Raw genomic sequence first — 14,678 nt, 5'->3', positions numbered from 1 at the left:
AGAGGGAACTACACGCTTCCTGGAAGATTTATGATGTTGGCAACTTTCATAAAACATTTGTATGCAACTTTTTCTCTTTATTGCTTTGCAAGGAATTTCTCAATATTTGTCAATGCTGACCAAAGCAAAAATGCCTTGAAAGCCTGTGTGCACCAAGTCGGGGAAAAGAATGAGGATGAGCAAGCCAGCTGTTGTTAACAAGGTGAAGGTTAGCCTGGAGAGCAGCACGAATGCAGAGACATATTGCTAGTCACAGATTTTTGTCAGTGGGCACATGAAACATGCCGAGTGAGTAACTCTAATAAAATGAGAAAATGCAAATCGGCAAAGCTGAAACCAAACCTTCAAGCAACCTTATTGATTACAGCATTGGATGCTTGTGGTGTTGTCATGTGCTGCTTCTCCCAGGCAATGAAGTTTTCATGCACAGGATGGAACTCAGGACCAGTGCAAGAACATCACTTTCCTACTCCAACCCTAGGACTGACTATTTTCCCTGCAGACTCCTATGCCCTCAGACTACTTAGTCTTTGCAGCATATACCGATGATAGCAGGCCATCTACACTGTTTCTACATCCAGCCCTTGTTCTGGTTTCAACAAGCCTTTCCTCAAATCAACCATCTCTCCCCTGCTCTGGGCAGGTTGTTCACTAAACCCTTATTGCTGCAGCCTGTGAATTGACGGCTCCTTGGAAACCTCTACAAGTTCAATCACTATCTCTCCGCATATACCTGTCTCTGGCACTCAGCCTCTTCACAACCCTGAAGAACATCCTGATGGCAGGACCATATCCAGTTGGGTTCATATTCTTTTCACTCCCAATAAAATCTCATGCCCTTGTGATGGGCATGTTCCTGTGACCGGCTGGAGGAGGCGTCTCAGAGTTGCTATAGCCTTGGCAAAGGAAGACTTAGCTTTCTGTTGTAGAAGTCACTTTCTATCTCAGACAGAATCCAATACGTAGCATCAGTAGCAAGGCTTGCTAAACCCTTAGGCCACAATCTGTGAACTTTCACCTAGATAGGCTGACCATATACCAAACTTTTCCATAGCTACATTAAGGAAGGACCCCAAAACGAGGAAGGTAAGGTAGCCACAACCACCAGCAGAAGCTATATCCACTAAGATAAAAAAAGGGATGTCCTGCCTGGAGACAAAGAAAGGATCCAACGAGGAACAAGAAGACCCCAGACCCCAATATTGCTGTTGGACCGATCCGTCACATGAGGGGAGTGAAACAGAAATTGTAAGGATATAATTGCCCAGGGTTTTCTTTGTTTGGGGCCCCTCTCCAGAGGCACCCAGCTCGAGCTGGTTTTTTACTGCTGTACCACTCAATAAATTCAACTGGTGTAGACTCTGCTTCAGGGAAACCTAGGGTCAAGCCTGAGGGGAGAGAAAGTGCCCAAGAGTGAGTGTGTGTGTGAGCGAGGAGTGGAAAAGGGGCACCCATTGGCTCCATGGAGCTGCCCGCTGTGAAGGGACTCCGGTCCTAGCAGTTAAAATCTCAGGTGGTAGAGATTTTAAAAATATTTTAAAAATATTTTCTTTCTACTACGCTAATTAGCAAGTGGAGAAGCTTAAGAAGCCAGTGTGGGATCCAACAGGACTATCCAGATGATGCAGTTAAAATCTTGCATGTGGCTTCCTGAGTGGTGTGTGGATGCTCGGGCAGTGGCTTCTCCTTTAACATGTCTTTGTTCTGGAGCTAGGCACGTGAGCAATGAAGAGTACAACCAAGGATTAACAAATAAGCATAAAGTTTCTGGAAATAAATAAATTGAGGGTAATGTGAGTGGATGCTGAATTGGCTGGAATTCAGAGGCTCCTAGCAGAACTCACAGCAGTATTATCACCACAAGCAGGGGAGAACATGCATCCAAGTTTCTCCCAAGGACTCACACATAACCTCAAGTCAAACTGAGGCCAAAAGCAGCCACCAAAACACATGGAGATAACTCGTAGGGTAAAGCACTGAATTAGGGCTGTGAGGCCTGTAAGTGATGCTTGTGGAAGGAAGAGAGTTTTAGAGCAGTTCAGTGGCATGGGCAGCTGCTAAATGGACACCATCCATTTAGCCAAACCTTCCAGTTCTCTGGACATTCCCTTGCCTTGTTGTTCATTTTTGCTTTCAAAGTTTCAGTGGACACCAGTGTAATGTGTCTTGTGGAGGACGTGCCCTTAGCAAGCTCTTCATCTTCTGGTGGGGGAAGCTACTATCAGTTCTTCAGATGACAACTGACTACAAAACCCAGGAGAAAATACCTTGGATGTTTCAAAGGGAAAGTGTGCTACATACCTCCTGGCAGGAGAGAGGAGGAGAGAGATTTTTAATAAAGCTAAATTCCATTTTTTCTAAAGAAATTTAGTTGTCAGACAAATAAAACTTTGCTTTATTACATGTGAAGAAGAGAGGCCTGTGCCCGAAGCTCATTCATCTTTTCTGGTGGCATAAATGGGTCTAATAAAACCTATTGTCCTTAGTAGGAAGCTGTACAAGCCAGGCAAGCATTTTTATGCCAATATGTCCAAAGCTGATGCAGATTTTAGGGCTTGAAATAAGGCTGTGTTTTGTTCCATGCTGGCTAAGTAAGTTGGAGGGGAACCATAAGCACTATGGTCACTGAAGTGATAGACATTTGCTTCATGGGCTGCCAGTCTTGCACAAGGAAAGCCACCGAGAAGAGTCCTGTTGTGAACTGACGGTGTGTGGCAGTCAGATCGACTGGCAGATGTGTTAAGCAGCTCTCACCTATGATGTCTGAGGGACAAAAGAAGAACCAGCAAGAATCTCTCATTTTTGCTAGCCCAACTTTACCAAGTGTTTATGGCAGGACTAGAGTCTGCAGACATTTTCAGAATTAATCTTGGCTTCCTCTGTTGACTCACAAACACTGGAGAAATGGGGAAAAAACAGAAGGAAGTGCCCGGTAAAGAGCGTCCTGTGATTTGACACAGGAGTTATTTTTAAATTCCCTTTTCTTTTTTTCTTTAAAAAAGAACTTGGTTAATTTTAAAATAAAAAAAGATCATTTTTTTTTTAAATGTGAAATGCAGTTCTTAGTCACCAGTAACAGCACTTTGAACAGCCTGTTTTCCTTCAGTCTGAATTATTGCCTCATTTAACCCAGTTTTGCAAATAGCTTCAGTTCCTGTGAAATTCCTTTTTGGGAAAGAGACATGAATTTGCCATCTTTTGGAAAAATGTTATGTTGTTCTGGTTCAGTGACCTAAACTGATTTGGTGATGGAGCTGGATATATAAATGGTACCACTTGCACATACTTACCCCAGTGAAATGGAAAAGCAGCCTACAAAAAAATCTGAAGAAAGAAAAAAAAAAAAGCCCACACCCCTAAATTAAAAAGAACAAGTGAAAAATAGCAGACATTTTTCCTCTTTGTATTTTTATGTATACCACCATCAAAGAAATCCAAAATGGCTTCAGGAAAAAAGAGCAATGCTGTTCCTCCCACTTGCTCTTTTCCCAGGTATATGATACTGGGTTCAAAAGCTTGATCTGTGCCTTCAAAGCTCTCAGTGGGTCAGATGTAAATTATCAAAATAGCAAAGAAACCAACTGGTGGCTGTGATTGATTAATTCTTTTGCATCAATGAAGCCATGGAGCTTTCTGCAGCACGCGGGGGACTTGGCATCAGTGGTCACACTCAGCAGCTGGGCTCTGCTGGCTGTCATGGCTGGTTTTGTTCTCTGGTACACAGATGTGTCTGGGCAAAGCCTGCTGAGGTCCAGGAGAGCCTTCCCATCCAGTTCAAGGGATATTTGCAGAAGATCTGTCAAATGTTGACAGGACGAGAGGAAATGGTCTGAAGTTGCACCAGGGCAGGTTTAGGTTGGACATTAGTTAAAATGTCTTCACAGAAAGGGTTGTCAGACATCGGAACGGGCTGCCCAGGGGAGTGGTCGAGTCCCCATCCCTGGAGGGATTTAAAAGCTGGGCAGACGAGGTGCTTAGGGCCAGGGTTTAGTGGTGGGATGGCAGGGTTAGGGGAACGGTTGGGCTTGATGATCTTAAAGGTCTTTCCAACCTAAACAATTCTATGATTCTATGTGTTTCAAAAAAGCATGCATACACTGAAAAATACACGAGCACCTGTAAGGTCATTTACAAAGCCAACTAACTCTGATATGCACTCAACTCCACCAGAAATCAGTGGGAATGAAGTACTCAGCCTATACGGGAATGTTTGAAAATCCCATTAGGTGCCTATCTGCATGCTTAGACCTGATACACTTTTGGCCAGTAGCATGGAAAAATGCCCATTATTTTTGGATGACAGCGTGCTTGTTAGCTGGCTGTTAGTGGCTACCTCTAACAGGGGCTTGTCGTTAGCATGATGTATACAACTCACATTTCTGATGTCTGTGCTACATCACAAATGGACAATATTGACCCAGTATTGTACGCTAGGTTTCAGATGTGCATTGAACTGTATACCTCTCAGATTATTATGGTTTTTTTTGTATTTTGGCATCGCACATTGAAAAAAGAGCCCACACTGTGTTAGTTGCTAGATGCTATATGGACATCCACTGAGAGAAACCTGCACCCCAAAGTGTCTAAGTGCTCAAGCTAGACAAATGCAGGGAGAAATTAATAAAAGCAGATACAGAAAGAAACTTCCTTGAAGAGACATGAGAAGTCCACAGGAGAGGTGGGACGAGTGTGTAGGGGTCCTATTCCCAAACCAGCACTTCATTTGGTTGCAGAGTGTTTCTTGGTCTGTGGGTTACTCTTTAGTTATAAGGCATCTTCTTAAATAAACAGAAGGATCACTAGATATTCAAAATGAACTCCAACTTTCATTTAAATGCCGTTATTGTGGCAAAACAGAACAGGATGAGATGACTAGATTTGTGTTTGGGTTTTTTTCCCCCAAAAGGTTATGCAATCCTTTTGTTAAAGAAAGGCTGCTCTAGACTTGATGACTGATCTGCAATACCTGCACACATTTACAGAATTGAGGCCAATCCCCTTCTTGTTGCTGGGCAAGGAGACTTGCAGGGATTCCTGGGAGATATAAAACCATGGCAATCATCAGATCTCACAAACAACGGTTGGGCTGGCCTTGCTGTCTGCATGACTGGTTGCATATCGCTCCTGAGTCGGCTTAGATGTTGCCTCACCCTTGTACTAGGAAGAAGCAGTCTCTGTTTCAGACATTGGAGGTGATCAGTTAATGTGTCAGGACCCACCGTTTGACACGGCAGCTGACTGGTTAGCCTCTGGCTGAACTGCTGAGCTGTAAGTCAGCGATCATCGAGCATTCTCAAGGTCAAATTGAGTCAACTACTAAATCAGAGGCAAGCCAGTTGAAGGGCATTCAGAATTTCTCCTGCCTATATGTGCTTTCAGGCTGGATATGGCTGGCCAGGATTGGAATGACCCAGGTTAACCACCATTCCCTGCTCAGCCTGGATGGGGCAGCTCACTAACCACCATGCCAATAATCAACACAAGACGGCTGCACCCTGAGGAAAGCATCCCTGAAGGGTGTTGGTGCTGTTTCTTATGACCTTGCCAGCACCTTTATAATTTGTCATTTTTCCACCTCAGAAGACTGAATGTGACATATGCCAATATCTGGAGTGCAATTAATTCGTTCAGCTTTTGACATGACCCCTTGCAGCCTGGGAGTGCAGAGGAAAGTTGTGTCAAAAGGGTCAGAGGGTTCATTTCACAGCCTTTGGAGACTGCTGAGCACAGACAGCCTTCATGGAAGCTGGCTTGCTCGTTAGCATCTGGGAAACTCATTAAAGTTTTATGAGCTCTTTTTTTAAAGCTTTGGCTTTTCATAGTTTAAGGTCACTATAGCACTGCTCTATGGTAATTATACTAATCAGAAATATTTTCATTCTACTACGCTAATTAGCAAGTGGAGAAACTTAAGAAGTCAGTGTGGAATCCAACAGGGCTATCCAGATGATGCATATTTTTGCTTTAAGTACATATTTTGCCATCAGTCCACAATTCATAGATATGTTCTATTTCTTTTCCAAGAGTTTCTCCTGAGTTGCTTGTTATCTTCCAGCTCTATGGCATTAAACGAGAAAGGGAATAAAGTGAACTGGTCTGTGAAAGCTTGAAGGATATATGTGAAACTTTCACACAGGGGAATAGCATTTTTTGGGCAGCAAACTCAGAGGACTGTAATCCCATAAGTGCTTTTTTCTCTCCATGGACTAAAAGGAAAGGCTTGCGGTGGCTGTCTGCAGAAGTAGGTATTAACGCTGCAGAAACTTGAGGTGGTGGAGGCCCCATCCCCGGAAACATTCAAGACCAGGTTGGACAGGGCTCTGAGAAACCTGATCTAATTAGTGGTGTCCCTGCTCACTGCAGGGGGGTTGGACTAGATGATCTCTAGGGGTCCCTTCCAACCCAAACCATTCTATGATTCTATGAAACAGTGAGGCTCACCAAAGACCAGGGGGGTCAGAAGTTGGCTACATCCCTTCACAACTCCTCTCTGCCCAGCCTCCTGCTCCACACTGTCCTGAGTGACTCAGCCCCAGCATCAAAACACATTTTCTACCCAAGATCCATTCTCTTGCGCACATCACCTTCTCGCATTGCAGAGCAAGTTACCAATGGTGTGATACGTAGCCAAGGTGATGAGTACCACTGGAAGTCATAGCTATGTACCACATACCATGGGTTCACAGCTGTGCTATTCCTGCCCTCCAGCCAGCTGAGAGCTCATGCCATAGAAACTCCTTCTTCCTTCAAGGTGCCATGAACATATCCATCTTTGTGTACATTGCAGCCAAATGCTCAGTCCTGGGGCCAGCAAAGTTCCCTTAACCCTCTGTAAGGAAATCTTTCTGCAAGTCAGGGGTCAGCCAGGAAAACAGCACCATTTGCCTCAGCCCAAATTGACTGATGATCCGTCCCCAAAACAGCCTGTTGCAAGACTTCTTTACATATTATATGGGCGACACACAGAAAATCATCCACGGCATCACCCTGTTATTCAGTGCTAAAGTTCATAGTGGAAAAGGGGTTAAGAGGGACTTGCATCCAGCCCCTCCCTCCAGCAGGAAAGGAGAAGATCTTCTGGAGACATGTGGGAGCTTCAATGAGTTGACTTTTTGTTCAGGTGTGAGACTTTAAAAGGATGCCAAAAATCTTTCTCATACTTGGCCATCTCAGGATGCTGCACTGAAGACAGTTAGCAAGAAGCGAACTTATTTTTGAGGACAAGCCTTGGCATATCCTCTCCACATGGGGAAGAGTTCTCCGGTGGACACTGCATATTTTCTGTGTTCATCCTTGTGACCTTCACCTGGAATTGGACCTCCACCTGACCATGGAGTCAGGTTCCCTTATTTCTCTTTCTGATCCTTAAGCCATACTGACCTCTATGCCTTGGGGCACATCCTCTTCCAGGGTACGGGCGCTCTAGGTCTTGTGTCTCTCTTTTCCTCATCCTCCAACAGAATGCTGCAAGTTTTTCCAGATGACTGTTAAGAATGGCAAAACTTCATCGTGTTCTTTTCTTCTGCCATTTTAGCCTTGAAAACTGTGCTACTGTGGTCTGGTGGCCAGCACTGTGCATGTGTGCTCGACTGGAATATTGATACTTCATATGTCAGATGTAAGGGATTTTTACTGGTGTCTCGTGGGGGTTGGAGCTCTGCTTGTAAACGAAAGATGACAGAGGAGGCTACAAAAACATGAATTTAAAATGGAATTTGCCATCCAATCCAAGCCTTCATAGCAATTACTCTGTATCAAAGAGCCAGACTCTTCTCAGTGGTGCCCAGAGATAGGACAAGGGGCAATGGGCACAAACTGCCAGAAGAGGTTTCAGTTGAACGTGAGGAAGAACTTCTTTACTTTGAGGGTGACAGAGCACTGGAACAGGCTGCCCAGGGGGGCTGTGGAGTCTCTTTCTTTGGAGATATTCAAAACCCTCCTGGATGATGTCCTGTGCAACCTGTTCTGGGTGAGCCTGCTTTAGGAGCGGGGTTGGACTGGGTGATCTCCCGAGGTCCCTTCCAACCCCTGCCATTCTGTGATTCTGTAAATCATAGAAACATTTAGGTTGGAAAGGACCTTTAAGATCAGAGTCCAACAGTTAACTTAGCTCTGTCATTCCACCACTAAATCATGTCCCTAAGCACCTTCTCTGCTCGGCTTTTAAAAACCTCCAGGGATGGGGACACAACCAGTTCCCTGGGAAGCCTGTTCCAGTGCTTGACAGCCCTTTTGGGCAAGAAGTTTTTCCCAATGTCCAATCTAAACTTCTTCTGGTGCAACTTGAGGACATTTCCTCTCATCCTATTGCCCGTTACCTGGGAGAAGAGACCAATACCCACCTCACTACAACCTCCTGTCAGGTAGTTGTGGAGAGTGATAAGGTCTAGGTAGATATCCTGATTTCAGCTGGGATAGAGTTAATTTTCTTCCTAGTAGCTGGAATAGTGCTGTTGTTTGGATTTAACATGAGAAGAATGTTGATAACTCATTGATGGTTCAGTTGTTGCTGAGCAGTGCTTACACCAAGTCAAGGACTTTTCAGCTTCCCCTGCTCTGCCAGAAGCTGGGAGGGGGGACAGCCAGAACAGCTGACCCCAACTGGCCAAAGTGCTATTCCAGACCATAGGGCATCATGCTCAGTGTGTAAACCGGAGGGAGCTGTCTGGGGGACAGTGATGACTACTTGGGGACTGGGAGCCAGTTTGTGGGTGGTGAGTGGTTACATTCCTTGTTTTTCCTGGGTTTTAATATTTTTTTTTTGGTTGTTGTTGTTGGTTTCCTTTTATCTACAATTTGTTATCATTATTACCATTATTATTACTATCATTATATTGTATTTCAATTATTAAACTCTTCTCATCTCAACTATGAGTTTTCTTACTTTTGCCCTTCCAATTCTCTCCCTCATCCCATTGTGCAGGGGGGGAGGGTGAGCAACCGGCTGGGTGGTGCTTTGTTGCCAACTGGGGTTAAACCATGACAGTAGACAACACCCACATCCACCCACAGTAGATGTTTCCCTCATCCACTAAGCAGGCCACCTTGTCATAGCAAGAGGTTAGTCAAGCAGGATCTGCCTTTCGTAAACCCATACTAACTGGGCCTGATCTCCCGGCTGTCCCGTATGAGCCATGTAATGGCACTCAAACCCCATCCCTAAGCTGATATCCCTCCATCCAAGGAACGGCAGCACAGCGTCGCTGACTCCCACGGGGAATAGTCAGGATGAGGCAATGCGTTGTCTCCGTTGCAAGCTGGGGCTGGGGATTTATTGCAGAGGAGGAGGGTGAAAAGATTTAAATAGTGTCAGAAGGAAGCAATTAGGCCAGATCCAAAGTAAGCTGACACTTGCTCTCAGATGCCAGTTGGCACATGCATTATCTGCAACACTCAGCACTGCAAACATTTTCCTGGAAGAGCTTTTATGAGTTCTGTTTCAAGTACTTAAGTGTTCATGGATTTTTGTTACCATAACAATTCACTGAACACAAGAAGCCTTGTTTTTTTCCTACATAATATCCTATAAATCAAAAGTAACTTGACCAGTTTTTTTCACACACACTGACGCACACTCACACATACACACATAACCGGACATGTACGTACGTGTGCATACGCTGGTACAGGAACACACACATACACACACATCCAGAGGCTGTCAGTTCATCATACGCACAACCATCTTCCTGGCATAGCTGAGACTTTTCCTTCTGATCCAAAAGTTACATCTGAATCATCCCAGATCTGTGCTGTGAATGATTGTTTTGTTGCAAGGGACACTGGGCTTTGAAAGGCATCACAATGTAAAAGAGACAGTTTTACCTAAAGAGATGTGACTTCATTCATCTTTGCGTCCTTGTCAGGAAAAAGCAAAGGAAGAAACTTCCTTTAAAGACAGGGAGCATGAATGTATTTCCAAGACCCCTGAGGTGCGCCTGAAAAAATACAGCAGCCAAAACTTGCTCATGTTCATTCTTTCCTAGTATTAGTGGAATGACTGACAATATTACCACTAGGATGATAGGATAATTCAGGTTGTAAGGGATCTCAGGAGGTCTCTGATCCAAACTCCCTACTCACAGCAGGCTCAGCTGTGATTACAGACCAGGTTGCTCAGGGCTTTGTCCAGTTTGGTCTTGAAAAATCTCTGAAGATGGAGATTGCACACCCTCACTGGGCAACCTATCCCATTGCTTGACTGTCTTCCTGAGGAAAAAAATTTCTCCTTATATCTGATCTGGCCTTTTCTTGTTTCAGCTGATGTCTGTTCTCGCTTGTCCTCCTGCCACGCACCAATGTGAAAGGCCTGGGTCTGTCATTTCAGTAACCTCCTTGTAGGTACTGGCAGCCTGTTATTAGGTCCACCCAAACTCCTCTTCCCCATGCTGAACCAGCTGCTCCAGCAAATACTCCAGACCTGAGCATCTTGGCCTGTGTCTGACTTTGCTCCAGTTTGTTAATGTCTTCTTGTACTGGGGGGCCCTAAACTGGGCACAACATCTAGATGTGGTCTAATGAGTGCAAAGTAGAGGGGAATAACCACTTCTCTCAAACCAGCCCAGACTGCTGTTAGCCACCTTTGCTCCCAGGCCATTTCAGCTTTTCCACATGGTTGCTCCTCAGCCAGTTGGTCCTCACATTCCTGAGAGGGCACATGTGGCCAAGGGACTCCCCTTTGCTGTCCAAGACATCTGTGGGTCATCTCAGTAGCTCTGCTCACAAGTATCCTGAATAAACATCAAAGTCACTATCCAAAGACAGCATGAAAATCACTCATGGGCCCCTGGACCTTGGAAACGGACAGTGCCATTGGAAGCCAAACACCACCGGTGGACATGGCTGGTGTGGAAGGCAGGGAGGAGACAACTCTCTCACAGACATAACTCCAGTCTGTGAAGGTGTAACTCAAAATGAGATAAGAAGCTGGGTTTGACTGGGAAATCTGTCATTAGAGATGGGAGCTTCTCTGTGTAGAAACCCAGGAATCTTGGCCCAGAAGTGCACCTAGGCCAGAGCCTCCCCGTATGCTCCTGTTCCCACCCTCTTGTCTGGCCAGGGTTTTGGTCTCTGAGTTGTGATGATCCCTGAAGGGTGTCTTAGGTTCCCAGGCAGCCATAGGCTTACTTGCACGTGCCAATGTAAATTTGGAAATGCTTGTCTTCTTGAGATGATGGCATGTGGCTTAACTCCAGCTCAGCCAGCATTTTTATCAAAGGCTACCCAGAGGAAATGGAAGCTCTTGCTTATTTGTTTTGCTCCCAGGTTTTTTTCTCCTGGGATGATTTCCAAAGAGTTTAATTCAAATGAATTCATTTCTGAGCAGCCCCATGACTTGATCCCATGCCATGCCTTGGGATGGCATCAGCAGCTACCTTGGCTGGTGTTTGGAGGAATGGTGAGATTTTGTCATCCCAGCTTGGATGTGCCAAATGTTGTCGATGACACAAGTCAGCTCTCCATCAGTGGGACTATACAGTACAGCAGAGAAAAGAGTATATCACCATTGCTATCAGCCAAGTGAACTGGGAACTTCTCCCAAACCCCTGTGGGTGAGGACTTGCAGAGTCAAACAGGTTACTTTTATCTTCTTCAAATTGTTTGTGCTAAGAAAATAAAGGGTATCACATTTTTACCCTTGAACCACACCTAATAGCAGAGAAAGGAGAGAGTCCCTTTTAGCCTCACTTCTTCAGGCAATGAAAATCTTACTGGCTTCAGTGCACTTTGTATCGACATCATTGCTGGAAGAAAAAACCCACCATAGTCCGTCCTAGCTTCCTTGGCTAACTAGGTTCCCCTACACTCAGTCTGCAGCTAAAGGAGACTTATTTGCAGGTCCTTGGATTGGCTGACTTGACCCCGTCCAATTCAATTTCTCCATAGGGGAAGATCAGAGAACTAGCTGAGTAAGTGTACAAGTGTACAAGACATTCATAAGTGTCTACTTCATCTGAAAGAGCTTAGAGAAAGTGCGACATCTGTACAGGTCATATAGATGCTTCTCTGGACTGACAACTAGAAGGCAGCTGGGATTCTTGGGGTGTCTGAAATGATACTAGAAGCCTGTATTTAGGCAACTGAATCAAGCCCTCAGCAAGGCCAAGAGACGTGTTCCACCCAGCAAGGCCAAGAGCTCCTTCTAAAGCAGATGCCTCCTGAACGCCAGCTGAGAAGCTCTGCAGACTTAGCTGCACAATTTGCTTAGGTATGCACCAAGTGTAATGGGAGATCAGACACCTCACTTACTGAGACAGAGACCAAATTTAGGTATCTTGATCTATTTATTGACCTTAAATGTTTAGTTAGTATTTATTGTGAGTGAAAACAGGGCATCCCAGAAATAGCCCTGAAAACACTGGTACAAGGTCGGTGCCCTGGCATGGATATATTCCAGTGGTTTACTGTGAGGTCAATGACTCTAAGCCCTAAAGGACCTTATGAAAGCAAACCCTGCAGTTGAATGTCTATTGCCAGAGACATTAGTTCACTTCTTCAGCTACCAAATTTCTTTCCTAACTCAGACCTGCTAGACATCTGGGTTTGATCTGGACAATATAGATTTGAAGTCAGGTATATGGATTACACCACAGTCCTTCAAAAGTTTGGTTGTCCAATTTACAGGGTCTAGATAAGACTAACTTCTTTCTGTAGCCACACCATGGGACTAGAAAGATGCATGGCTAACAGAATCTAGATCAGGGCTAAAGAAATCTGGCAATTCTTCAATTCCTGTTCTGGTACCTGGACTCCTTAGTTCTTGTGAAGAGCACGAAAAGGACTTGTTACTACCCCGTTATTGCTTACTGGCTACAATATCCCAGTCCATGTCACTGGTGTGGGATTCAGAATACCAAATTTTGCACTGTGTCTGTCTCTACAAAAGATGGTAACTCATGTGGCCTTTATGGTCAAGGGGCAAAATAGGTGTGGGGTGCAATTCCCTTGCCCTATTGTAGACATCTACTTTAGGATCAGATGATTCATCCCTTGGTGTCCATTGACTTTATTGAGCAGTTCTCCAATGACCACAGAAGGAACTAGCTCCAGCTGAGACTTGTGAAGAGCTACATAAAGTCAAGCGAGTCCCACTAGAATGGTCTTTGGAAGAATAGTATCCTGTGCCTAGATCGTACTTTTGCTCCATTTACAGGACAAGTCCTCCCCTACCAGTGACAGCCGCCCTGGTTATTTACACTGCCCCTGAGACTCCAGCTGTGGCTGAGAAGTGTATGGTGCTAGGTGCCATGGAGACACACATGACTAAGACGATGCCTTCCCTACAGTACTAGCAAAGCCTTGTCTTACGAAGGGCAGGCTTCACAGCACAAGGATAGCAGTGAGTCACTCTGGCAGATCTGGCACTCCAAGGGCAGGTACAGCTGTGCCCACAAGGTTGCGTTTTGTGTCTATTAAGAAAAAGAAAATGCCCCACTGTAGGAAAAAGAAACCAGACCCATCAAAGTGTAGCTGTGTGGCTGCATTGCACTTGTACTTCAGAGCTAGGTGCATGCCCACAGCAGCAAAAAAACTCAGGATGAATCCTAGCTCTTCAATCCCAAAATGTGAAGGGCAGGTTGGTTTCACAGCTAGCAGGGGCTGTATTTACTCATAATTATGGTACTGTGTAGGATCTTACTGCATCTAATAAAACCAAATGAAGGATACAGGCAGACAGATGAACTTAAGGAAGCAATAAGATGATGCTGATCAGTTGACAGATTGGGGGAAAGAGAAACAGCCTTCAAAGCACTATTTCCATGGAGACTACTTTCCACTCCCTGTTTCTATGGCAGCTTTCATCAGGAGATCTTGATTACCCTGTGGCCTGCCTTGTCCTTGATGTGGAGGACAGAAAGGGAAAGATAGCAATTGCCTCTTTATTTGGAACCAGAAAGGGATACTGAGAGGGCAAATGTGAGCCTGACACCAATTCTACTGACACCAGTAAGAGTCCTTCAGACACTTGAAATGTATGCCTAGAAGATAGACTGACAATGACCACTTTGCAAACATGGAGAGCCCACAGATCGTGTGCCTCAGCTTGTAGCTCCAGAGGAACCAGAACATGAGCTCCAGGACACAGGCATTCCACTTCTTGTTGCCAACCAGGGGGGTTTTGTTGCTTACTGAAAGGTTAGGCAGCCTAAAAATTAGTCATAGGATATCTACAGGGCAGCCACGTGCAGAAAATCTGGAATTCACTCTATAATGTGCAGAGCTTTGGATTGAGCCCCCAGTCTCAGATAGGAAACCCTCAGCTGGTGTAAATGATATTTCTTCCACTAGCTGCCACAAAGCAGTTACCCTATAAGACTTTGCCTGATATAACCTAGACCTTGCCTTTTTTTACTCAAATCCCGGCCTTTATGACCCCCACCAGATATGTTGTGTTCAGAGTTACACATCCATCTATCTATCTATCTATCTATCTATCTATCTATCATCTATCTATCTCCATCGTTGTCCCCTGCTCTGCATTCTCTGAGAAGACAAAAAAAAATGCCACTCTCAAAATAATTTTTTATTGCTTTTCCAGGGATGGTCTGAAATCTTGGCAGTAGAAATTTGAGCTTGATTTTCATCACAGTGCTCTAGAGAAAATGGGCTGTGGCTGTCAGTACCTCAGGTGTGACAGACTTCAGAAAGTTTCCATGACAAAACAAGTAGAGGTAGCA

This window comes from Egretta garzetta, unplaced genomic scaffold (assembly GCF_000687185.1).
Source record: "Egretta garzetta isolate BGI_Z169 unplaced genomic scaffold, ASM68718v1 scaffold117, whole genome shotgun sequence".
Lineage (NCBI taxonomy): Eukaryota > Metazoa > Chordata > Aves > Pelecaniformes > Ardeidae > Egretta > Egretta garzetta.
This window is presented reverse-complemented; position numbering follows the sequence as displayed.